This window comes from Sciurus vulgaris (assembly GCF_902686455.1).
Source record: "Sciurus vulgaris genome assembly, chromosome: 5".
NCBI classification, from domain to species: domain Eukaryota; kingdom Metazoa; phylum Chordata; class Mammalia; order Rodentia; family Sciuridae; genus Sciurus; species Sciurus vulgaris.
Genome location: NC_136465.1, coordinates 6,123,938 through 6,146,379, shown reverse-complemented (window position 1 = coordinate 6,146,379; position 22,442 = coordinate 6,123,938). Strand labels below are relative to the sequence as shown.

Genomic DNA, 22,442 nt, shown 5'->3' with positions numbered 1-22,442 from the left:
ATTCCCTGCTTTAAAAACTTGTATACCTGGAAAATATGAACACATTTAATATGCAACTAGTGACCATTTTACAATTACCTTGACACTTTTTTCTTACCAAATTTAGCTTTTAAAGAAAAATGTAGACTCTGCAACACAGCACAACACTCTACAACAGTTGTTCAACCACAATTGTATACACCCCAATCTTTAAGACTAATTGTTTTAAAGAATAAAACTTAATAGACACAAAGTTAAGAGTAAATTAGCGTTTCAAATCCTTGTCATTTTATCCTGTTATTTTACCATATAGATTAGACTTTGATTTATATCAGAACATTAGTATTTTACCTTAGGAAAAATCTTAAATAGTTTTAACTGATTGTCTCACATACTTGTAACCAAATTAGTTACACACAAACTTGCTCAAACTTTCTCTTCACTTACACAGACTTTCTTAGCACTTACTTAGACCCTCATGTATTGCATCACACAAGCACTTTCTTACCCAAAAACATTTCCTTTTCCCTTTTACTAAATATATTTCCATACCCAGAACCTTTTATTTTCTCTTCATTTACACGAACTTTCTGTCGACACCTTTTTGTTCACATTCTGAGACAACTCTCATGAAATTTCTGAATTTAGATAAATTACTCCATTTTAGCAAGATAAAATACTTTGTCGTTTATAGTACTCTAACTGAAACACAGTAAGAGGAGAGATGGTAACTCTAATTCCAAACCTAAGAGCTCCTTGGAGCTTTGCAGACCTGGAGGGGGAGCAGGGGGAGTGATAAGGAAGCAGATGGAACGCTTATCCTCCGGGTTGGGGTTTTACCTGTTAGGACATAACTCTTAATAACCTTGTTTTTAGTACTGACACAAAGCAATTCTAAACACTTTTTAATTTACCAACCTATGAAAACACCAATAATGTTTAAGTATGATACCCCACGGAATTTAAGGACTTAAGAGTACTTAATGTTATTTAACAATTAGCATTTTAACTTTGTAAATTAATCAGATGTCTTTACAAACACATTAGAGTAATCCCGTACATGTTAACTCTAATTCACTTATTCTGTAAAAACCAAGATATCAGACAAGTGTCCTGAACAGTATTTGCTGTCTCTTTCCTGTTGAAGAAAAGTCCTAGAAACAACTGATATTAGACATTGTTTAACATCAACATTTCATTAGTTTGACCACTTAGCCCAGGAGTTTAAAATGCACCTCTTTTTTTTTTTCTCTCAGGTTAGTTCTGCCTCTCCCACTGAAACTGCTACACTTCACATTCTAATACAGACTTCAGCAAGGCCAGGCAAGGGGGAGGGAGGGATTGCCCAGGACTTTTTAACCCTTTTTTTCCTGGTTGAGAAATCAGGTTAGGTTTGAATGCAGAAAATCACAAAACATTATTTCCCACCACTTTTGGGGAATGGAGCTGCTGAGCTCTCTGCCTAGGGGGACTGGAGTAAACAAATCTCTTAGGAACAAGGAGAAGGACTGTAAAGTACCCTGCAATGAGTATCCCTAAGCCTAAGAATAGGGGACCTGAGGGAGGACAAAGGGAGCCCATCCTCCGACAAAAAAACACCAAACACCAAAACAATATAAAGACAACAGACACTAACACGTCCAAGCACACTCGTCCGCGCCTAGACTTGAATAGGCAGCCGAACGCGACCTCTGACGGGGTAGGACCCTGCGTCCACTCCCGCCTGGATAGAAGGAGCACTCCGTCTCCTTCGTTCCGAAAAACCACAGTCAGGTCCTCCTGACTGCCCTCCACCCATGGAACGTCTTCCAGGGCTGCAGCTTGCGGGACCGGGGCGTCCCCCCTTCCGCGGCCAGAGGGTCCTCACGGACCACAGAGGCGGCTGCATGGAGAGGGATTCCACGTCCTCTCCCTTGTTTCAAACCGAAACCAAAACTCACATACACACTGCGGGGACACACACAAACATTCAAGACTCACACCAACGTACCTCCAAGGGGTCTTCGAGCTCCTGGGGTCGTGCACTCATCCCGGACGAGCCCCCAAATGTAGGACCCCCCAAAAGGAAGACCCCCACTCGAGTCTCAGGATGGCGCGCTCCAGGAAGCACGAGAGACCGGCTTGATGCAAAAGCACGAGGCACTTTAATAACGGAGCTCCGGGCCAACACGTATCTCACGCAGGAGATAGAGGAGTTGACCACGAGGCTCAGAAATCAGGGGTTTATATAGGAAAAGTTAGGGAGTTTGGCATGGGTACACATAATTGGCTGATTCAAACATAAGCGGGCACATGACTACATTGATTACATCAGCAAGTAGTACGTGCAAATTGACATTCCAGCAATGTGGTAGGGCAGTTTATTTTGGTTAGCAACATATATTTTTTTTTCAACTTTAAAAAGTTATTTTATTTTATCTGTATTTTCATCTGTACAGTTAAACTAAGTATGAAGCAAAACATCTGAGATCAACATAAAATGTTTTCTTTCAGATATTAAAGCAGTTTTCCTCAGTCTTGACTTCTTGTTTTATTTTAAACATTTGTTTTCCAGTTGCATGTCTGAGCACATAAATTGTTCTATTAAATAAAAAGAAAGGAAAAGCAGCAGAGAGTTCTATTAAACATCAGCATGTTAATCCACATATATCCAAATCATTTTTTAAATATAAAATAAAATGTTTTGATTTTTAAAATTAAGTGGAATTCAGTTACAGTATTCCATCTATAACTCTTTTCTAGAGATAAATTCCTACTTTAAGTACTTCAATAGAAATTTCTGGCAAGGTGAGACTGTTGCACCAAGTCTGCACAGGTGAGCAGCAGGAGGAAGCAAGCACACACATGTTGCTTTTACCTGTCTTTCCTGGAGAAAGACTCAAAACCATGGTTCTTGGTCAATCAGCACACAAGGGCTGACAACCAGCTGTGAGCCAGCCAAGGAAGGGTCCTTGCAGCTGCCAGCAAGGCCCCTGTTGCTGCCTACACAAAACAATGTGACCATAGCTCAGGTCCTTCAATTTACATGTCTGATGGAACTGTGCAGTGATTAAGGTACTCTTAGAGCAGAATTCCAGTCAAGAAACATTTGGGGAATTGAACTTTAACTTTGAAAAATTCAGTAATTGGACCTGTAAAGAGAAAAGGCCACTGTAGGTTGAGATGGGAATTAGTAAGTATCAATAAGGAAGTGGTACATTGGTAGAGAAAGAAAGAAATAGCAAATGTGACTGTAAAAGTAATGTGAAGCCAGGTACAGTGGTGCACTCTTGTAATCCCAATAGCTCAGAAGGCTGAGGCAGGAGGATTGCAAGTGCAAGGACAGCCTCAGAAACTTAGCAAGGCTAAGCAACATCAAACCTGGCTCAAAATAAAAAATCAAAAGGGCTGGGGATTTAGATCAGTCATTAAGCATCTCTGGGTTCAATCTCTGATACAAAAAAAAAAAAAAAGAAGAAGAAAGAAAAGAAAAAAAAAAAAGTATGTGAAAATCCATACTCGGTGAAATAATCCAGGTGGGCTGCTGAAGATTTTGGATCAGGATAGACTAACAACACACATTTTCTAGTCCTTATTCTTCTACTAGCTAGGGATAGAGAGATATAAATAAATGTCCCATTTATTCCTTACTATAATCCTATGAGGTAGATACTATCAGGTTCCCCATTTCACAGATGAAGACGTTTAAACACAGAGATGTTAAGTAAACTACCCAGATATGCATTTAACACGTGACAGAGCTCGGATTGAAACCTAGGCAGTCGGTTCCAGAGAGTACTTTTATTTTTTAATTTTTTTTTATTCTTTTTATTGTAAACGAATGGGATACATGTTGTTTCTCTGTTTGTACATGGCGTAAAGGCATACCATTTGTGTAATCATAAATTTACATAGGGTAATGCTGTTTGATTCATTTTGTTATTTTTTCCCCTTACCCCCACCCCTCCCACCCCTCTTTTCCCTCTAATCAGTACTACCTTCCTCCATACTTGCCCCCCTCCCTAACCCTAACTCTAACCCTAACACTAACCCTTCCCTCACCCACTATGTGTCATCCTCCACTTATTAGCGATATCATTCGTCCTTTGGCTTTTTGAGATTGGCTTCTCTCACTTAGCATGATATTCTCCAATTTCATCCATTTCCCTGCAAATGCCATAATTTTATCATTCTTTATGGCTGAGTAATATTCCATTGTATATATATACCACAGTTTCTTTATCCACTCATCAATTGAAGGGCATCTAGGTTGGTTCCACAGTCTGGCTATTGTGAATTGAGCAGCTATGAACATTGATGTGGCTGTATCTCTGTAGTATGCTGATTTTAAGTCCTTTGGGTATAGGCCAAGGAGTGGGATAGCTGGGTCAAATGGAGGGTCCATTCCAAGTTTTCTAAGGAATCTCCACACTGCTTTCCAGAGTGGCTGCACTAATTTGCAGCCACACCAGCAATGTATGAGTGTACCTTTCTCCCCACATCCTCGCCAACACCTGTTGTTGCTCGTATTCTTGATAATCGCCATTCTAATTGGGGTGAGATGGAATCTTAGGGTGGTTTTGATTTGCATTTCTCTTATTACTAGAGATGTTGAACATTTTTCCATATGTTTGTTGATTGCTTGTAGATCTTCTTCTGTGAAGTGTCTATTCATTTCCTTAGCCCATTTGTCGACTGGATTATTTGAATTCTTGGAGTAGAGTTTTTTGAGTTCTTTATAGATTCTGGAGATTAGTGCTCTATCTGAAGTATGATTGGCAAAGATATTCTCCCACTCTGTAGGCTCTTTCTTTGCATTGCTGATAGTTTCCTTTGCTGAGAGAAAGCTTTTTATTTTGAATCTATCCCAGTGGTTGATTCTAGCTTTTATTTCTTGTGCTATGGGAGTCCTGTTAAGGAAGTCTGATCCTAGAACAACAAGGTGAAGATTTGGACCTACTTTTTCTTCTATAATCTGCAGGGTCTCTGGTCTGATTCCGAGGTCCTTAATCCATTTTGAGTTTAGTTTCGTGCATGGTGAGAGATATGGGTTTAGTTTCATTCTGTTGCATATGGATTTCCAATTCTCCCAGCACCATTTGTTGAAGAGGCTATCTTTTCTCCATTGCATATTTTTGGCCCCTTTGTCTAGTATGAGAAAATTGTATTTATTTGGGTTTGTGTCCGTGTCCTCTATTCTGTACCATTGATCTACCTTTCTATTTTGGTACCAATACCATGCCGTTTTTGTTACTATTGCTTTGTAGTAGAGTTGAAGATCTGGTATTGCAATACCCCCTGTTTCACTCTTCCTGCTAAGGATTGCTTTAGCTATTCTGGGTTTCTTATTCTTCCAGATGAATTTCATAATTGCTTGCTCTATTTCTGTAAGGTACGTCATTGGGATTTTAATTGGAATTGCATTGAATTTGTATAGCACTTTAGGTAGTATGGCCATTTTGACAATATTAATTCTTCCTATCCAAGAACATGGAAGATCTTTCCATCTTCTAAGGTGTTCTTTAATTTCTTTCTTTAGTGTTGTATAGTTCTCATTGTAGAGGTCTTTCACCTCTTTTGTGAGATTGATTCCCAAGTATTTTATTATTTTCGAGGCTATTTTGAATGGGGTAGTTTTCCTAATTTCTCTTTCTGAAGACTCATCACTTATGTATAAAAATGCGTTGGATTTATGGGCATTGATCTTGTAACCTGCTACTTTACTGAATTCACTTATGAGTTCTAAGAGTTTTCTGGTGGAATTTCCAGGTTCCTATAAATATATAATCATGTCATCAGCGAACAGGGATAGTTTGAGTTCTTCTTTTCCAATTCCTATCCCTGTAATTTCTTTGGTTTGTCTAATTGCTCTGGCTAGAGTCTCAAGAACGATGTTGAATAGAAGTGGTGAAAGAGGGCATCCCTGCCTTGTTCCAGGTTTTAGGGGGAATGCTTTCAATTTTTCACCATTTAGAATGATATTAGCCATGGGCTTAGCATAAATGGCCTTTACAATGTTAAGGAATGTTCCCACTATCCCTATTTTTTCTAGTGTTTTGAGCATGAAGGGGTGCTGTATTTTATCAAATGCTTTTTCTGCATCTATTGAAATAATCATGTGATTCTTGACTTTAAGTCTATTAATATGGTGAATTACGTTTATTGATTTCCTGATGTTGAACCAACCTTGCATCCCTGGGATGAAACCCACTTGATCATGGTGCACTATCTTTTTAATATGTTTTTGTATGCAATTTGCTAAAATTTTGTTGAGAGTTTTTGCGTCGATGTTCATTAAGGATATTGGTCTGAAATTTTCTTTCCTTGATGAGTCTCTGTCTGGTTTAGGTATCAGTGTGATATTGGCTTCATAGAATGAGTTGGGGAGGATTCCCTCCTCTTCTATTTTATGGAATCCTTTGAGAAGTATTGGAATGAGCTCTTCCTTAAAGGTTTTGATGAACTCGGCTGAGAACCCATCTAGTCCCGGACTTTTCTTTGTTGGTAGGCTTTTGATGACTTCTTCTATTTCAGTACTTGAAATTGGTCTATTTAAATTGTTTATGTCCTCCTCCTTCAGTTTAGGCAATTCATATGTCTCTAGAAACCTGTTGATGTCTTCGAGGTTTTCTATTTTGTTGGAGTATAGATTTTCAAAATAGCTTCTAATTATGTTTTGTATTTCAATCCTGTTTGTTGTGATATTTCCTTGTTCATTCCGAATTTTAGTGATTTGGGTTTTCTCTCGTCTTCTCTTTGTTAGTGTGGCTAAAGGTTTATCAATTTTGTTTATTTTTTCGAAGAACCAACTATTTATTTTGTCAATTTTTTGTATTGTTTCTTTTGTTTCAATTTCATTGATTTCCGCTCTGAGTTTAACTATTTCCTGTCTTCTACTACTTTTGGTGCTGTTCTGTTCTTCTTTTTCTAGGGCTTTGAGCTGTAGTGTTAGGTCGTTTATTTGTTGAGTTTTACTTCTTTTATTAAATGCGCTCCATGAAATAAATTTCCCTCTAAGTACTGCTTTCATAAGTGTCCCAGAGATTTTGATATGATGTTTCTTTGTTCTCATTTACCTCTAAGAATTTTTTAATTTCCTTCCTAATATCTTCTGTTATCCATTCATCATATAATAGCATATTGTTTAATCTCCAGATGTTGGAATAGTTTCTGTGTTTTACTCTTTCATTTATTTCTAACTTCAATCCATTATGATCTGATAGAATACATGCTAGTGTCTCTATCTTCTTGTATTTGCTAACATTAGCTTTGTGGCATAATATATGGTCTATTTTAGAGAAGGATCCATGTGCTGCTGAGAAGAAAGTGTATTCACTCTTGGTTGGATGGTATATTCTATAAATGTCTGTTAAGTCTAAATTATTGATTGTGTTATTGAGATCTATGGTTTCTTTGTTCAATTTTTGTCTGGAAGATCTGTCCAGTGGTGAGAGAGGTGTGTTAAAATCACCTAGTATTATTGTGTTATGTTCTATTTGGTTTCTGAAATTGAGAAGGATTTGTTTGATATACATGGATGAGCCACTGTTTGGGGCATAGATGTTTATGATTGTTATATCTTGCTGATTTATGCTTCCCTTAAGCAGTATGAAATGTCCTTCTTTATCCCTTCTGACTAACTTTGGCTTGAAGTCCACATTATCGGAAATGAGGATGGATACTCCAGCTTTTTTGCTGAGTCCATGTGCATGGTATGTTTTTCCCCATCCTTTCACATTTAGTCTATGGGTATCTTTTTCTATGAGGTGAGTCTCTTGCAGGCAACATATTGTTGAATCTTTCTTTTTAATCCAGTCTGTCAGTCTATGTCTTTTGATTGATGAATTCAGGCCATTAACATTCAGGGTTATTATAGAGAAATGATTTGGTTTCCCGGTCATTTGGTTCATTTTTTAAATTTTGTTTATTTATTTGTTTGACACAACTTCTTTCCTCCCTTATTTGACAATTCCTTAGGATAATTCCTTCTTTTGCTGATTTGCTTCTTTGTTTTTCATCTCTTCCTCGTGGAATATTTTGCTGAGAATGTTCTGTAATGCTGGCTTTCTTTTTCTAAATTCTTTTAGCTTTGGTTTATCATGGAAGGATTTTATTTCATCGTCAAATTTGAAGGTAAGTTTTGCTGGGTATAAGATTCTTGGTTGGCATCCATTTTCTTTCAGGGCTTGAAAAATGTTGTTCCAGGCCCTTCTAGCTTTTAGGGTCTGGATTGAAAAATCTGCTGATATCCATATGGGTTTCCCCCTGAATGTAATTTGGTTCTTTTCTCTCACAGCCTTTAAAATTCTGTCTTTATTTTGTATGTTAGGTATCTTCATTATAATTTGCCTTGGTGTGGGTCTGTTGTAATTTTGTGTATTTGGAGTCCTATAAGCCTCTTGAACTTGATTTTCCATTTCATTCTTCAGATTTGGGAAATTTTCTGATATTATTTCATTGAATAAATTGTTCATTCCTTTGGCTTGTTTCTCTAAGCCTTCCTCAATCCCAATAATTCTTAAATTTGGCCTTTTCATGATATCCCATAGTTCTTGTAGATTCTGTTCATGATTTCTTACCATCTTCTCTGTTTGTTCAACTTTGTTTTCAAGGTTAAATATTTTGTCTTCAATGTCTGAGGTTCTGTCTTCCAGGTGTTCTATCCTATTGGATATGCTTTCTATGGAGTTCTTAATTTGGTTTATTGTTTCCTTCATGTCAAGAATTTCTGTTTGGTTTTTTTTCAATATCTCTAACTCTTTATTGAAATGATCTTTTGCTTCCTGTATTTGCTCTTTTAATTGTCGATTGGTGCGATCATTCAATGCTTGCATTTGCTCTTTCATCTCATCATTTGCTTCTCTGATCATTTTAATTATGTACATTCTGAACTCCTTTTCTGTCATTTCTTCTGCCATGCTGTTATTGGGTTTTATTGATGTAACATCTAGATTTGTTTGCAGCATTTTCTTTCCTTGTTTTCTCATATTGTTCAGGTATCAGTGCACCGCTGAGATATTGCAGATTTCCTCTATTGACTTACAATGTCCCTGAAGATTTCTATATATATTCCCCCTTAGCCTTCAGTAGGCTGAAGTCTTGGAGGAAGTTGATAATGCGGTGCTCCACAAGGAAGCTGCCTCTCTAGGAGTGGTGGCCTTCAGGTGGGGTATAATCCCTGCTAGTGGGCAGAGGTGCCTCCACTTGTTGACCAATGGTCATCCAAAGGGGACCTAGGCTGCGGGCTGAGGCAGGGCCTGTTTGGGCCTGAGTCTCTGGTTTTACCGTCCTTGTGGGGAAACCTCACCCGCCAGGGAAGACTCACCCGGTGGGGAGGTCTCGCTGGTCAGTTCCCTCCTAGAGGTTCCCCTCAATTTACAGCTACCGCCTGGGCTGGGCTGCCTTCCTCTGCAAAGTTCCCAGGGGCCCGGCCCTACCTCCTGGGACTGGGAGCCTCACCCTTCGCAGATGAATCTCCTTAGGCTGCCCCTCCTCAGAGAATCTGCCCGCAGGCCTGGAACCTTCGCTCCGCCCTAAGCCTGTCTCTGTGCGGCTCTTCCACCCAGAAGCCTCCTAGATCCTGGGACCCTGCTCTGCACCTAATCGCCTGGCTATGCGGCCCCTCCTCTGAGCAGCCACCTGGGGCCCCGAACAATCGCTCTGAGTCCCAGAGACCCGCCACAGGCCTCTTCCTCCAGACAGCCACCCAGTATTCTGGTGCGGTCACTAGGAGTCCAAGAAACTCACTTCGTGCCTCCTCCTCCCACCAACCACCCGTAGCCCTGGGCAATCAATCACTCCGAGTCGAAGTGACCCTCCCCGTTCCTCCTCCTTCTCCAGATAACCCCCCGGGTGTTCAGGAGCGGTCGCTCTGAGTGGCTCTGAATCCACGTGACCCGCTGCACGGGTCCTCTGGGCAACCGCCCGGAGCTCTTGTGTGGCCACTCAAGACCAAGCGACCCACCACGCTTCTCCTCCAGGCAGCCCCCCTGTGTTCAGGAGCTGTCACTTTAAGTCCAAACAACTCATCACTCGCCTTCTCCTCTGAGCAGCCGCCTGGAGCGCTAATGCAGTCACTGCAAGTCCAAACGACCCACCGCGCTCCTCCTGCTCCTACTCCTACTCCTCCGGGCAGGCCCCAGTGTTCAGAAGTGGTCTGAGTCCAAACAGTTCGCTATGCAGCCCCTTCTCTGGCAACCGCCTGTAGTTCTGCTGTAGTCACCCCGAATCCAAGCGGCCGCGCTCCTCTTCCTCCTCCTCATTCTCAGGGCAGGCCCCGGTGTTCAGAATCAGTCTCCATGAGTCCAAATAGCTCGCCGCGGAGCTTCTCCTCTGGCAACCGCCTATAGCTCTGGTGCAGTCACTCTGAATCCAAGTGGCCACGTTCCTCCTCCTCCTCCTCAGGGCAGGCCCCAGTGTTTTGAGTCCACACTGCTCTCCTCACCACTCCTCCCCTGGGCAGCCGCCAGAGCCCCAGTGGTTGCTCCGAGTCCCAGCGCTGTGCCGAGCTGCCTCCTTCACGGCGCTCCCAGTTGTCTGAGTTCACTGCTCCAGCGGAGGGAGGGGCAGCTCACCGGCAGCTCTACTTCACAAAGTTCCCTGCGTTCCAGGACCACCGTACCATCCGGGATGCCTTCCCAACGGGTGAGAGTCACCCGGCTGCTTTGAGTTGGTCCCAAGTGTCTCAATATCTCCTCTTTTGAATCCTGAGTCCTGGAGCAACATGAAATGCAGCCACCCTCTAGGCCGCCATCTTGAAACCCCCTCAACATATATTTTTTAATCGAAGTTGACATATGAGCTCGTAAACTAAAATTTTAAAAAATAGATTCAAATACCTTGAATTCACGAGACTTAAAAGGTTCAATTACAATTGGGTAAACAAATAAAAGTAAAGATGTCTTTAAAACTCACAAGATTCTCTAGGTGTTCACACAACTGATAAAATATCAATGTCTATAAATATCTAATATCCATTGTTTCTAGATTTTTCATCAACAGGGAAGAAACAGTTGTTGTCCAATACACCTGTCGGATATCATGGATTATAAAAATAAGGAATTTAGATTTGACCTATGTGAGATTGATCATGGATGTGTTTGTTAGAGACATATAACTGATTCAAATGTTAAGAAGCTAACTGTTAAATGTAACATCAAGTACTCTTAACTCCTTAAATTCCATAGGGTAACATAATTAACACATTTTTGCTGTTTTCATAAATTGGTAAATAAAAACAGGGGTTTATAATTACTTTATCACTGAAACCAAGATTACTAGAAGTTTCAACAGGGATAATTCTATGTAAAGGGTTCAAAAGTTTCAACTACATTTCAAATAGACTTTTATAAATACAAAGTATTTCATCTTATTAAAATGAAGTAATTTATCTAAATTCAGAAATTTACAGGGGTTGTTTCAGAATATAAATTTTATAAAATGGGATCAACAGATTAAACAATTACAGGATTCTAGATATAAAACTTTATTTAGCAAAGAAAACTGTTTCTAGGCAAAAAGTCTTTACGTGATAAAATAAAGCTGTAATATCTCTAAATAAACAACAGGGTCTAATTATGTGATTAAAAAAATTAAATTAAGGGTAAATTTTGAAATGTTTATGTATATATATGAGTAACACAACAGTCAAAATTATTCAAGGTTTTCCCCTAAGGTCAAACATTAATGCACTAGTATAAACCAAAGTTCAATCTATATGCTAAAATGACAAATAATTCCTAAAATATTAATTTATTCTTAACAGTATGTTAATAAAGTTTTATTCCCTAGTGCAACTAGTCTTAAAAATTTGCAGTTTGTACAATGCTGGTTAAACAGTAGCTGTTATTTTAGAGTATTACACTACATTAGGAAGTAAATTTTCCTCAAAATCTAAACTAGGTTAATATAAAAACATGAATGCATTTATGACTCTATTTCTATTCTTATATATTAAATTGTGCTCGTATCTATGACGTATACAAGCCCTTAACACAAAACAATTAAAAGAACATTTTATCAAGCTGGTTTTCTTCAAACTAAAGTGGTAATGTTAATTTTAAACTTATAAGAAGAGCAAATTTTATTGGGGATGTATCATTTAATGTTCTGTAACTGGACCTGAACTTTATATTGCCTTCTACACTGAGATAAAAGTGTGAATATATTTCTAACAGTTAATGAGAGACTGATTTATTTAAAGATTAATGTTGCACAACATAAAAACATTTACCACTTTACTCCACACAGGGAAAGTTGAAAGCTCTGTCAGCTTTCTCTGATTCATGTTTTACATGTAACACCATATTGTGTTAACTGATATTTATACAGGCTTAGGAAACTATATATGTAATCTTTGTAAAATGACATTTAAAAAGAAGACAATGTCCAGCTTCAAAACTAGACCACCTTACCTAGGATGTGTGAAGAGCCCCACCTTACCTGGGATAAGGCTCTGTCTCCCACCTTACTACATGTTAGAGTGACTCTACAATAAGCCAGACTTCAGCTCCATTAATGTTACATGCAACAGATTGTTTTTTGTTGTAAAATTACTGTGATCTCAAACAGGGGCTTGAATGTGTACTTCAACTGCTACCTGTTAGTGCCTTACAAAAGTATATTAGGCCATTATCTATGGACAGGTAATAAATAAAAAGGGTAAAAGTAACTATAAAATTATAAACATTAAAGTTAAAGCCCAATATTCTTATTTTAATACTGCTAAAATGGGTTTGCTGGATGTTTAAAATCAAGACTACTTAAACATTGAAATTAAGATAAATGGGCCCAAAACAAACAAACAATATTTGTATCTTGGACTCAGAGTCAGCCTGAACTCAGGGGACAAGAGAACTTCTTTAAGGAGCTTTGCAAATGTGGGCCACATGACCTCCCGATCAGGGAGATGCTGAGAGCACTAGAGGATGAAAAGCCAATCAGCACATCCACTGCAGAGGAAGGTCCTTAGAAAAGGGAGACATCCCTAAAGCTTCCAAAGGAAGCCACCCCACCAAGGAGACACTATCTAGCAATCTGCTCTCAAGTTCCACATGAGTGACCACTATGGGGACTCAGCTGACCCTTAACAACAGTTAGGAAGAAGGTCAACTTGACTGTCTTGATCTTAAACACCTTGCAAAAACAGTTAAAACCAATACACAGTTGTTGCTGGACATTTTAAAACCAAAACAATAGTTATTGAAATGTAACTTGAAATGTACACTTGTATTAGCTTCCCAAGATAAGTAATAGTGGAGGTGACAACAAAAGATTCTTAGATCACAATGCCTGACATCTATCAAGAAAAACTGCCAGAGTATTAAGTTTTTAGTCACTTTAAGGCCTGCAGATCTTCCTAACCTCCTATACAGGTAGACTTAATCCATGTTTGCTAGTATAATTCTCTAGCCCTAAGTAACAAAAACAAAGGGATCTCTACTAAGCCAAGAGTTCATAATAATAAAAAGATATTTTACAAAAATCAGATGACATTAGGTAACTTAACTAAATGTTGTGTTACATTCCTGATAACTCTGACAATATGAAAGATTTTCAAAAAAAGGCCTTATCCTCTCAGCCTTGTTAGGCTTTCGTAGGTTTGTTAGGCCTTCTTATGGAAAAACATCTCAGTTCTTCTACCTTCTGGTAAGAGATTATTGATTTCTATCATCTTCTTGATATTCATGATATTCATGTTGATATTCATCTTCTTGATATTCATGTTACATGTTCCAGATGCTACTTATTTTGTACACATGTGTATTTGTTTCTCTTATGGCACAAGACTTTCACCACTAGAAAGACTCAATTTCTAACAAGGGACTCCAAACTGGTTGCCCCACCCCACATAGACCCCTCTCAGTTTGCAGCAGCAAGAGCTGTCATCGCCCTTTTGCCTTTAGGCAGTAAGAATTTCCTAAAATTAAAGGGCTAATGATAATAAAAATATTAAAAGACAGTCAGTATAGATAGGTAATTGGGTTGAATCACAAAAATAAAGGCCAGTTTGGGTCCAGAACGTTGGAGGCAAAGGACCTCTGAGAATTTCAAATGTTAATGCTTCCAGAAATCTTCTTTAATGCTTACTCTGAACCGGTTCCACTTCCAACCTGTTGTTAAGTCTCTCCAACAGGATCAAATTATGAGAGAACCAACCCCAAGAGATGACTAATTTTCAACACCAATTCAAGCCAGGACACTACATCTATGTCAAATGGTTCCAGAACAAAGGACTAACACCCTCCTTAAAAGGAGGGAACCTTGCTCACAGCATGGACTAATCACATCTGAGTCAAGACACCAAAAAATGGACAGCCCTCAGACACTCCAACCACCCTCCAAAGATAAGACTGAAAAAATATTAATCATTTTTTCTCTTGCTTATTCTTGCACCTCTACTCTAGTACTTGGGACATCCTCAGGCCTATATGACATCCATCTTATGGCCCTGAGGGAACATAGTTGGCATGTGTGTCAGCTGTTACTTCATGCCTGGTACTTCAACTTTTTGAGGTTACCAAATGGGATGAATTCTCTGTTACTGTTCACACCATTCCCCAGGTGTACTGTTATGATGGGGAGGGAGGAAAGGAACATATGGGGCTAATATGTAAAAGAGCGGCCCCTGTCTTAGTTCCCCTCCTAGTGGAAATATGTCTAGCCAGCTCCACAGCTGTAGGGACCACTGTACTGATACAGTAAACTGAAATTTAAAACCTGAAGTAGACTTTAGTGAATTAGAAAACTCTGTGAGCCCCTTAGAAAATTTGATTCACTTGCTGAAGTAGTTTCCTGGAAGAGAAGAGGGTTATGTTTGCTGTTTTTACAACAGGGAGGATTTGGTATGGCCAAGGGGAGACCTGATGTTTCTAGAGTAACCACTGAGGTGTCATTCGTGATATTGTATCTGTGATAAGAGAAAGGCTGAAGGAGAGAGAGGAAAGTGAAAAACCTAAGGGAAATTGTCACCAATTTCTGTTCTCTTCATCCACCTTGTTAAGTACTCTAATTACCAGGATGGTGGGACCTCTCATCCTAGCTCTACTGGTGCTTTACATTGGGCTGTAAGTGATAAACTATTCCACCAAATATCTTAGAGATAGAATCCAATCTGTTAAACTAATGGTGTTAGGCACATTTACAATCACCTCTATACTAATGATGAATCAATGATTTGATTATGTACACTGAAAGCAGTGGGGAATGTGACAGGCTGACAGATTTGGCTCCATGGAAATGCCATAGACCAGGCTATATAGGCAATGATCAAAGAGACTCCACTTGGCTCTGAGACCCCATGTTATGTAGGAAATGCTTCTCCCATGGAAAGTGCCCACCTCTGTACCCAGAAATGGTTGCTTAGCTTCTCCCATGGGAATGCCCACCTCTGTATCATCTTCCATTACTTTGCATGACATGTTTGGCAATACTAAATGAGAATTCTCACATAATGAAAAATTCTTCTCTTTTTGATTCCTGTTTTTCATAAACAATGTACTATGTTAACAGTGAGGTCAACAGTCATCGTTTAGTTATCAGTAACCATGCTTTTGTTTGTACCTAAGGAAGGTCATTTTGACCCACTTCCCCCTCTGCTAATGATTTCAGATTTCAGGATGTTACTTTGTAATTTTCAACCATAGCAACAGACACTTATGACTGATGTACTGATTTCTGGTTTAAAAACCCCTGCACCCCATGATCGAGTCTGATCTCCCAACAGCAATTTTTGGGGAATTGTGTGAGACAGTCAGCTGGCCAGCTAATAAAGACTCTCAAATTTGGACTTCGCAGTGGTGACTGGTCTGTTCTTAAGTTGCACCCCAAAACACCCTGTCCTAAATGGAAGCTTTATCTCCACCTCCACAATTTTGTACCTTTATTGAGGTACAATGGAAAACACAGCAATGCATATTTCTAAGTGTGCAGTATGAATAAATTTGACTTTTGTGAATGGTATGGACCAGGCCGTATGGGCAAATTTCAAAAACAGACTCCATTTTACCCTGAGAATCTTTGTCATGTTGGAAATGCTTCTCCTATGGGAACTCTCTGCCTCTCTACCCATCAACCTCTGCTTAGCATGGTGTGTTTGGCAACACAAAATGGCAATTCTTATACAATGTAAAATTGTTCTCTTTTTGCTTCCCATTTTTCTTGGACAATATACCCTGTCAGAGAACGATTATTTAGATGTTAGTAACCATTCTTTAGCTTGCACTCAACCAGGGTCATTTTTACCCACTTTCCCTTCTGCTTATGATTGTAGATCTTATGATTTTTTTGTAGTTTTGAATCATAGCAAGAAACTCTTATGATTAAAATACTGACATGTTTTACTTATGGTCTAAAATGTGTCCTCTAACCCCTGGAGGATGTCAGAGGGTATCAAGGGGTATGGACTTGCAACCTGCCCCTCCATCCTGCCAGCGGGTGAATCCAGACTGTCAATTGGTTAATTAAGATGGTCTTGTCTCCTGCTTTAAGATTGACTTGGTGATGTATTGCAATCTCTCCATAACATTTTGGAGGACCCTGCAAGATGAGCACCAGAGTCAAAGGTGTGGCTCTTGGGAGCATTGGAGTCCTGGATACTCTGAAGCAGAGAGAGGGATCCTCCTCTTGTTGTGGGAGTTCTCTGCTTTGCCAGGGTATGCACCTGCTGTGATGACTAATTGGTGTCCACCCATAAAAGAGCACCTGGTGTGGCTCACTCCTGTAATTCATTTCTGGTGTGGTTTTTGACTGTAAATCCAGAGGCTTTGAAAGAGGATGGAACTGCATGTGTTTGGAAGCACCTCATTTGTTCTCCCAGTTTGACTTGACTGTAATTCTTAGAGGTTCCGAGGGCCCAATGGTAAATCTTTTGAAGTGTTTCAGGGGCTCTCTGATTGAGATGTATCAAGCACTTGGTCGTCAGTCTTTCCAAGTGTATCAAGTCCTTGACTGCAGTGTGCAAACTTGTATCAAGTGACTGTGAGTCTGAGGAGGCCATGGACAATAACTAAGCACTCTGGCACATGGACCGAGATGACAGTCTCAAGGTTGGGATTATGTGGAGGAGAGTGTGTCTGTCTTGTCCTGCTTGATGTTTCTTTGTTTGTGTTAGTCTCTACCTCAGTTTGTATCTAACACTTTTTTCAACACTCTGCCTTAGCGAGACTCCCCAGAATTCTTTTCTCTCATCTTCCTATTGTTTCTGCCTATTGCTGTGTTAGTTTTTTGGTCCAAACTTGGCCTGATAAGCAACCTGAAAAAACATGGTTAAAAACGTTTTTAACCATGTTCATTTGCATTAAAATGTAAGCTGCTGCCCACAGGACTAATTAATGGCCATATCCTTTTGACTCAGAAAATTCCAAAAACTTAAAAGAATTGCAGGCAAGAAAGGCTCCAAATATTGGAGTTGGTCCACCAAATGCCAGGCTAACATCTTGATGGCCACTATCAAAGAGACTACAAAACTGGTTAAGAAAAAGACCCCAACTTGAGCAGCCTGTCTGTAGGAGACCAATGGAAGCAGGCTCACTTGCTGTCTCTTTGGGAAATTCCTTCCAAAAGGGTGGGACATGGCATTCTTAGACATTCTCTTAACTCTTTTCATCTCTGATGAGCAGGACCACATCAGAATGGAGGCCAGGAAGGCTTTAAAAATTCTATTTATTGGGTTCATCATTTTGATCTGGCACCCCCAGTTAATTTTTTTTTTCCTGATCAGACCTATTTTATTCAACTGTAAAGGTTATTTTTACACTCTGTTTCATTCAGTGGCCAACTTACCAGGGTTAACTCTAAATCTAATGTGTTTAAATGGCTACATAAGGTATAAGGCCTCTGTCTGTTTTTTTAATGGTTATGTACACAAGAGTATTGTCCTGTCTCTATATGTTTTGCACCAAAATTGTTATATGAGCTCATAAATTAAAAATGAATCCAAATGCCTTTTATTCATGTGATTTAAAAAGTTCAATTTAAATTGGGTGAACCAAATATGTCTTTCAAGTTACTACCACACTTTTGTTTCTATGTGGTCACAAAATGATAAAATGTTAATGTCTATAGAACGTCTAATATCCATTGCTTCTACATTTTTCTTCAGCAGGGAAGAAATGGCTGATACTGTCCTATACACTTGTCTGATATCTTGGATTTTAAATAAAATTAATTCAGATTTGACATGTATGGGATTGATCTTGGATCTGTTTCTTAGAGACTTCTGATTCATTTACCGAGTTAAAATGCTAACTGTTAAATACAGGAAGTAGTCTTAACTCCTTAAGTTCCATAGGGTAACATACTTGGACTATTCCTGGTGTTTTCATAAATCGGTGAATACAGAAGGATTTAAAATTACTTTGTGTCATCATTGAAAACAAGGTTACTAAGTGTCCCAACACATATAGTTCTATAAACAAAGGGTCCGAAACTACCTTTCAAATACAGCACTATAAATAACATGAAGCATTTCATCTTATTAAAATAGAGTAATTTATCTCAATTCAGAAATTTACAAGTTTGCCTTAAAATCTAAATTTTAAAAGAGGGGTTTGACAGAGTGGAAACAAAATTGAAAGGTTCTAAATATAGAATTTTTTTTAGTAATAGGAAAAACAGAAAAATTGCTAGATTAGAATGTCTTTTTGTGCCAAAATAAAGTTGTAGTACAACTGTGTTAACTAGATGATCAAATTTAGTGATTAACAGAAGTGTAAATGAAGGTTAAAGTTTAAAGAAAATGATTAACATAATGACATAAACCAAAGTTCAGTCTATATGTTAAGATGACAAGTAATTCGTAAAGCACTACTTTACTGTTAACATGATGTCTGTTAAGTTTTATTCTTTAAAGAAGTTAGTCTTAGAAATTTGGAGTTCGTAAAACTCTAGTTAAACAGCAATTGTTATTTCAGAGTATTGTACTATATTTTAAAGTCTAAATTTTTCTTTGAAAGCTACACTTGGTTAATATAATGCATCAATGTAATGATGCTACTTCTCTTCTTTGTATATTAAATGTGCTCATATCTTCCAGGTATACAAGTCTTTAAAATAAAATGATTAAAGAAGAATTTGTTTAATCTGGGGTTCTCCAGATAAAAGTGTTTGGTAACCATAATTTTACACTGAGATATAAATATTTAAAGGAATTTTTTAAATGATAACAAGAGCCTAATCTATTTAAAGATTAAAAATGTTCTCTTTTGGTTCCCATTTTTCTTGGACAAGGTATTTTGTCATAAATATTAGTTTAGATGTTAGTAACCATTCTTTAACCTGTACTCAACTAAAGCCATTTTGACCCACTTTCCCTTCTGCTTATGATTCTAGATCTCATGATTTTTTTTTTTTGTAGTTTGGAATCATAGCAACAGCCATTAATGAGTAACATACTGACATGTTTTACTTATGGTCTAAAATGTGTCCTCTAAACACTGGAGGGTGTCAAAGGGTGTAGAATTACAGCCTGCCCCCCTGTCCCGCAAGCTGGTGAATCTGGATTGCCAGCTGGTTAATCAAGATGGTGCTGACTCCTGATTTAAGATTGACTTGGTGACTGTTCCAATCCCACCATAATGTGAACACTCATTTTCAGCCACCAGGTATTTCTAATTGGAGGCTCAGAGAATCATTGTTCAGGTATAACCTCTCCTGAAATGTTATCACTTCATGGTTTGGAAAGGAACTTCCATAACTAAGGAGACAAAGTATGTAGCCAACATCCACCTTGGGAGGAATTCTATAAGCATTTAACTAAATTTAGGCATGGGTCACGGTGGCTTTAAAATTACACAATGTGCAAGGCTGAGGGATCCTTGTCCACAGTGATATCCACTGACATGCGTTGGAATCAGGACCCTTGACTCCCGTATCAGGTCACTGTTAGGAATTTGGAGATCTCATAGAAGACACCCATCATTTCCACATGTGAGGTCATTTTCACAAGAGAGATTGTTTTTATGAGGGTTTATTACACACTCCTGCCCATCAACTCCATTTTTCATGAATTGGCTTAGAGTCATGAGCTTTATATGCAGTTTGAATAACTTATACAGTTAAAGGACATTTGCGATTCCATTATCCAGAACCAGTGTCTAAGTGATCTGCCCATCAGGCACTGAAGTTCCAGTTTGGCTGATTCCACAGCATAGGGAATTCCTATTTACCAGGCCCTGTCTCGTCCCGCAAGTACAATGAAGACTCGACTCTCAGATGGAGTCTTAAGGTCTTTATTTTTATGGGAGAGCTTCTGAGCCGAGTGCCTGGTTCTTCTTCCTCTACCGCCACCGTCTTCTTCTTCTTCTTCTTCTCGCCGCGCAGCTCTCTCTCTTCTTCTCTCTCTCCCGCAGCTGCTGCCCTCTCTTCTTCTCTCGTCGCGCAGCTGCTGCCCCTCTCCACCGTGAAAAGTATGCAGCTTTATGGGATGTAACAACCAATCACCTAACGGGTCAGGCGTTTGGCTCATGGAGACTTAATGGTGGGTAATGAGGACATGTACTGATCATGAGCTAAGCACTGACGCGGAGGAGATCAGTCAGCCATAGAAAGCACTTCCTTAAAGTTGTTTTTCTTTGCAGTTGGGCTTCTCGGCACCATCTTAGGGTGAGGCCAGCTACCACTGTGGGCCCTACAGGGCAGCAACCTCCAGCATCTCCCCCATTCTGTTTTATTAATGGGCTTAGGATCAGGTCATCATGATAGCTCAAGTGGCAGGCACCATCTTTACCTGTCATCGGAATTCTGACCTCCAGGTGTCAGAACCCTGTCTTAGGTTGGTATGGGGCCCCATGAGCCTATCTGTGACTCTGGATCCCCGGGATCATGCCTGTCTTAGTTTGAGCAACAGCAGAACATATTCTTACCCATCATTGGTACCTCAACCATCTTGGGATGAGGACCTGTCTTAGGTTGATATATGTCTCTGTTTGCTTACCCGTGTTTGCCTACTGATCCAGCATATTTAGCCACCCCTGGGGACATGTGCCAGTTTCAAGTGCCATAAGTGCCATTTTGATGGTCTGACATTCTCCCTGTTGTTGGTGTCTTACGTGCATAAGGCATCAGATCATTAGTCCAAATCCCAGTACCATAAGTATTCCAAGAGTCATGATGCCTGCCCATGTTTTAGTAAAACTGAAGATGTTTTTGAGTGATTAGAAGATTGCTGAAATAGGTTCAATGTAAACTCTAGTGGAGTTTAGTTTAATAATCTCTAATCCTAATTGAGTGGTATGGTTATCAAGAGTATAAGACCAGTTTGAGGTTAGGTATATACCAAGCTGTCTTGTGATATTAGAAATATGTGTCTGATTTTTCCACTCAACAGTAGTAACACATAGTCCTGGGGTAGTATAAATACATCCTAATCCCGTAACTTGTTGTAACATGTCTACCTGTTGGTACAATAGTGAATTTAGACTTTTTCTTTTTTCCTGTTCCTCTTTTTTGACTATCCTCTCTAGTTCCTCTTCTGAAAGTTCTTCCTCATCCGAGGAACTTCCTCTTTTTGATAATCTTTCAGAGGTTCTGGATCGTTCCTCTTTTATCTCCTCTAAAATGTCCTCTCCTTTTTCTAGCGTATCTTTAAACGTTGGCCTCGGGTTAGTTAAGTACCCGCGAATCAACGTCCAAATTGCACTCATGCCCACCGGCAATGGTTCTACTTTTTCGCTCTTTCTTAGATCCTCTCCTAAGTAATCCCACTGTGGTATATTTAAGAGTCCCTCATCTAAAAACCATGACGCAGCTTCCTCTATTGTTCTGAGGAAAAGCCTTGCAGTCTTTGTTTTTAGAGGTGTTCCATTTGCTTTTAATAAGTCTCTAAGCGGACCCTCCATTCTGATCCGTGATGTTTCGCCACCCATTTTCTAAAGTTTTAAATGCTAACCACACTACAATGCTAAGCCACACTAAAATAACTAAAAACAATAATGCTCTGCAACAATACAATGCAACCAAAGACATGAACTCTTGACAAACAACAAACACACACAAAATCTTAATATTTTAATACCTGGCCAGTCCACTGGGGGTTACTTTACCCAGTTCCCTGTACCTGGGTGTTACTTTACCAGCTCCCAATACCTGCTTTAACCTTTCTTAACTTATTTTACTTGACTTGTTTTAGTTTTAACAGCTGTTTTACCTGGATATTACTTTCTTCTTTTTGTGGCAGTGCGAGGGTTCCCGGGTTTTGGCACCACTTGTCTCATCCAGCAAGTACAATGAAGACTCGGCTCTCAGATGGAATTTTAAGGTCTTTATTTTTATGGGAGAGCTTCTGAGCCGAGTGCCTGGTTAGTCTTCCTCCACTGCCACCATCTTCTTCTTCTTCTCCCCGCACAGCTCTCTCTTCTTCTTCTCTCTCCCGCAGCTGCTGCCCTCTCTTCTTCTCTCATCACGCAGCTGCTGCCCCTCTCCACCGTGAAAAGTATGCAGCTTTATGGGATGTAACAACCAATCACCTAACGGGTCAGGCGTTTGGC

The 22,442-nt window shown here is 39.4% G+C and overlaps 1 long non-coding RNA gene across 1 annotated transcript in view; it reads left to right on the top strand.

The window, feature by feature from the left end:
- Positions 1–22,442, top strand: part of LOC306660663 — a 781,776-nt gene that overhangs the window by 144,152 nt on the left and 615,182 nt on the right. The window lies entirely within an intron of this gene.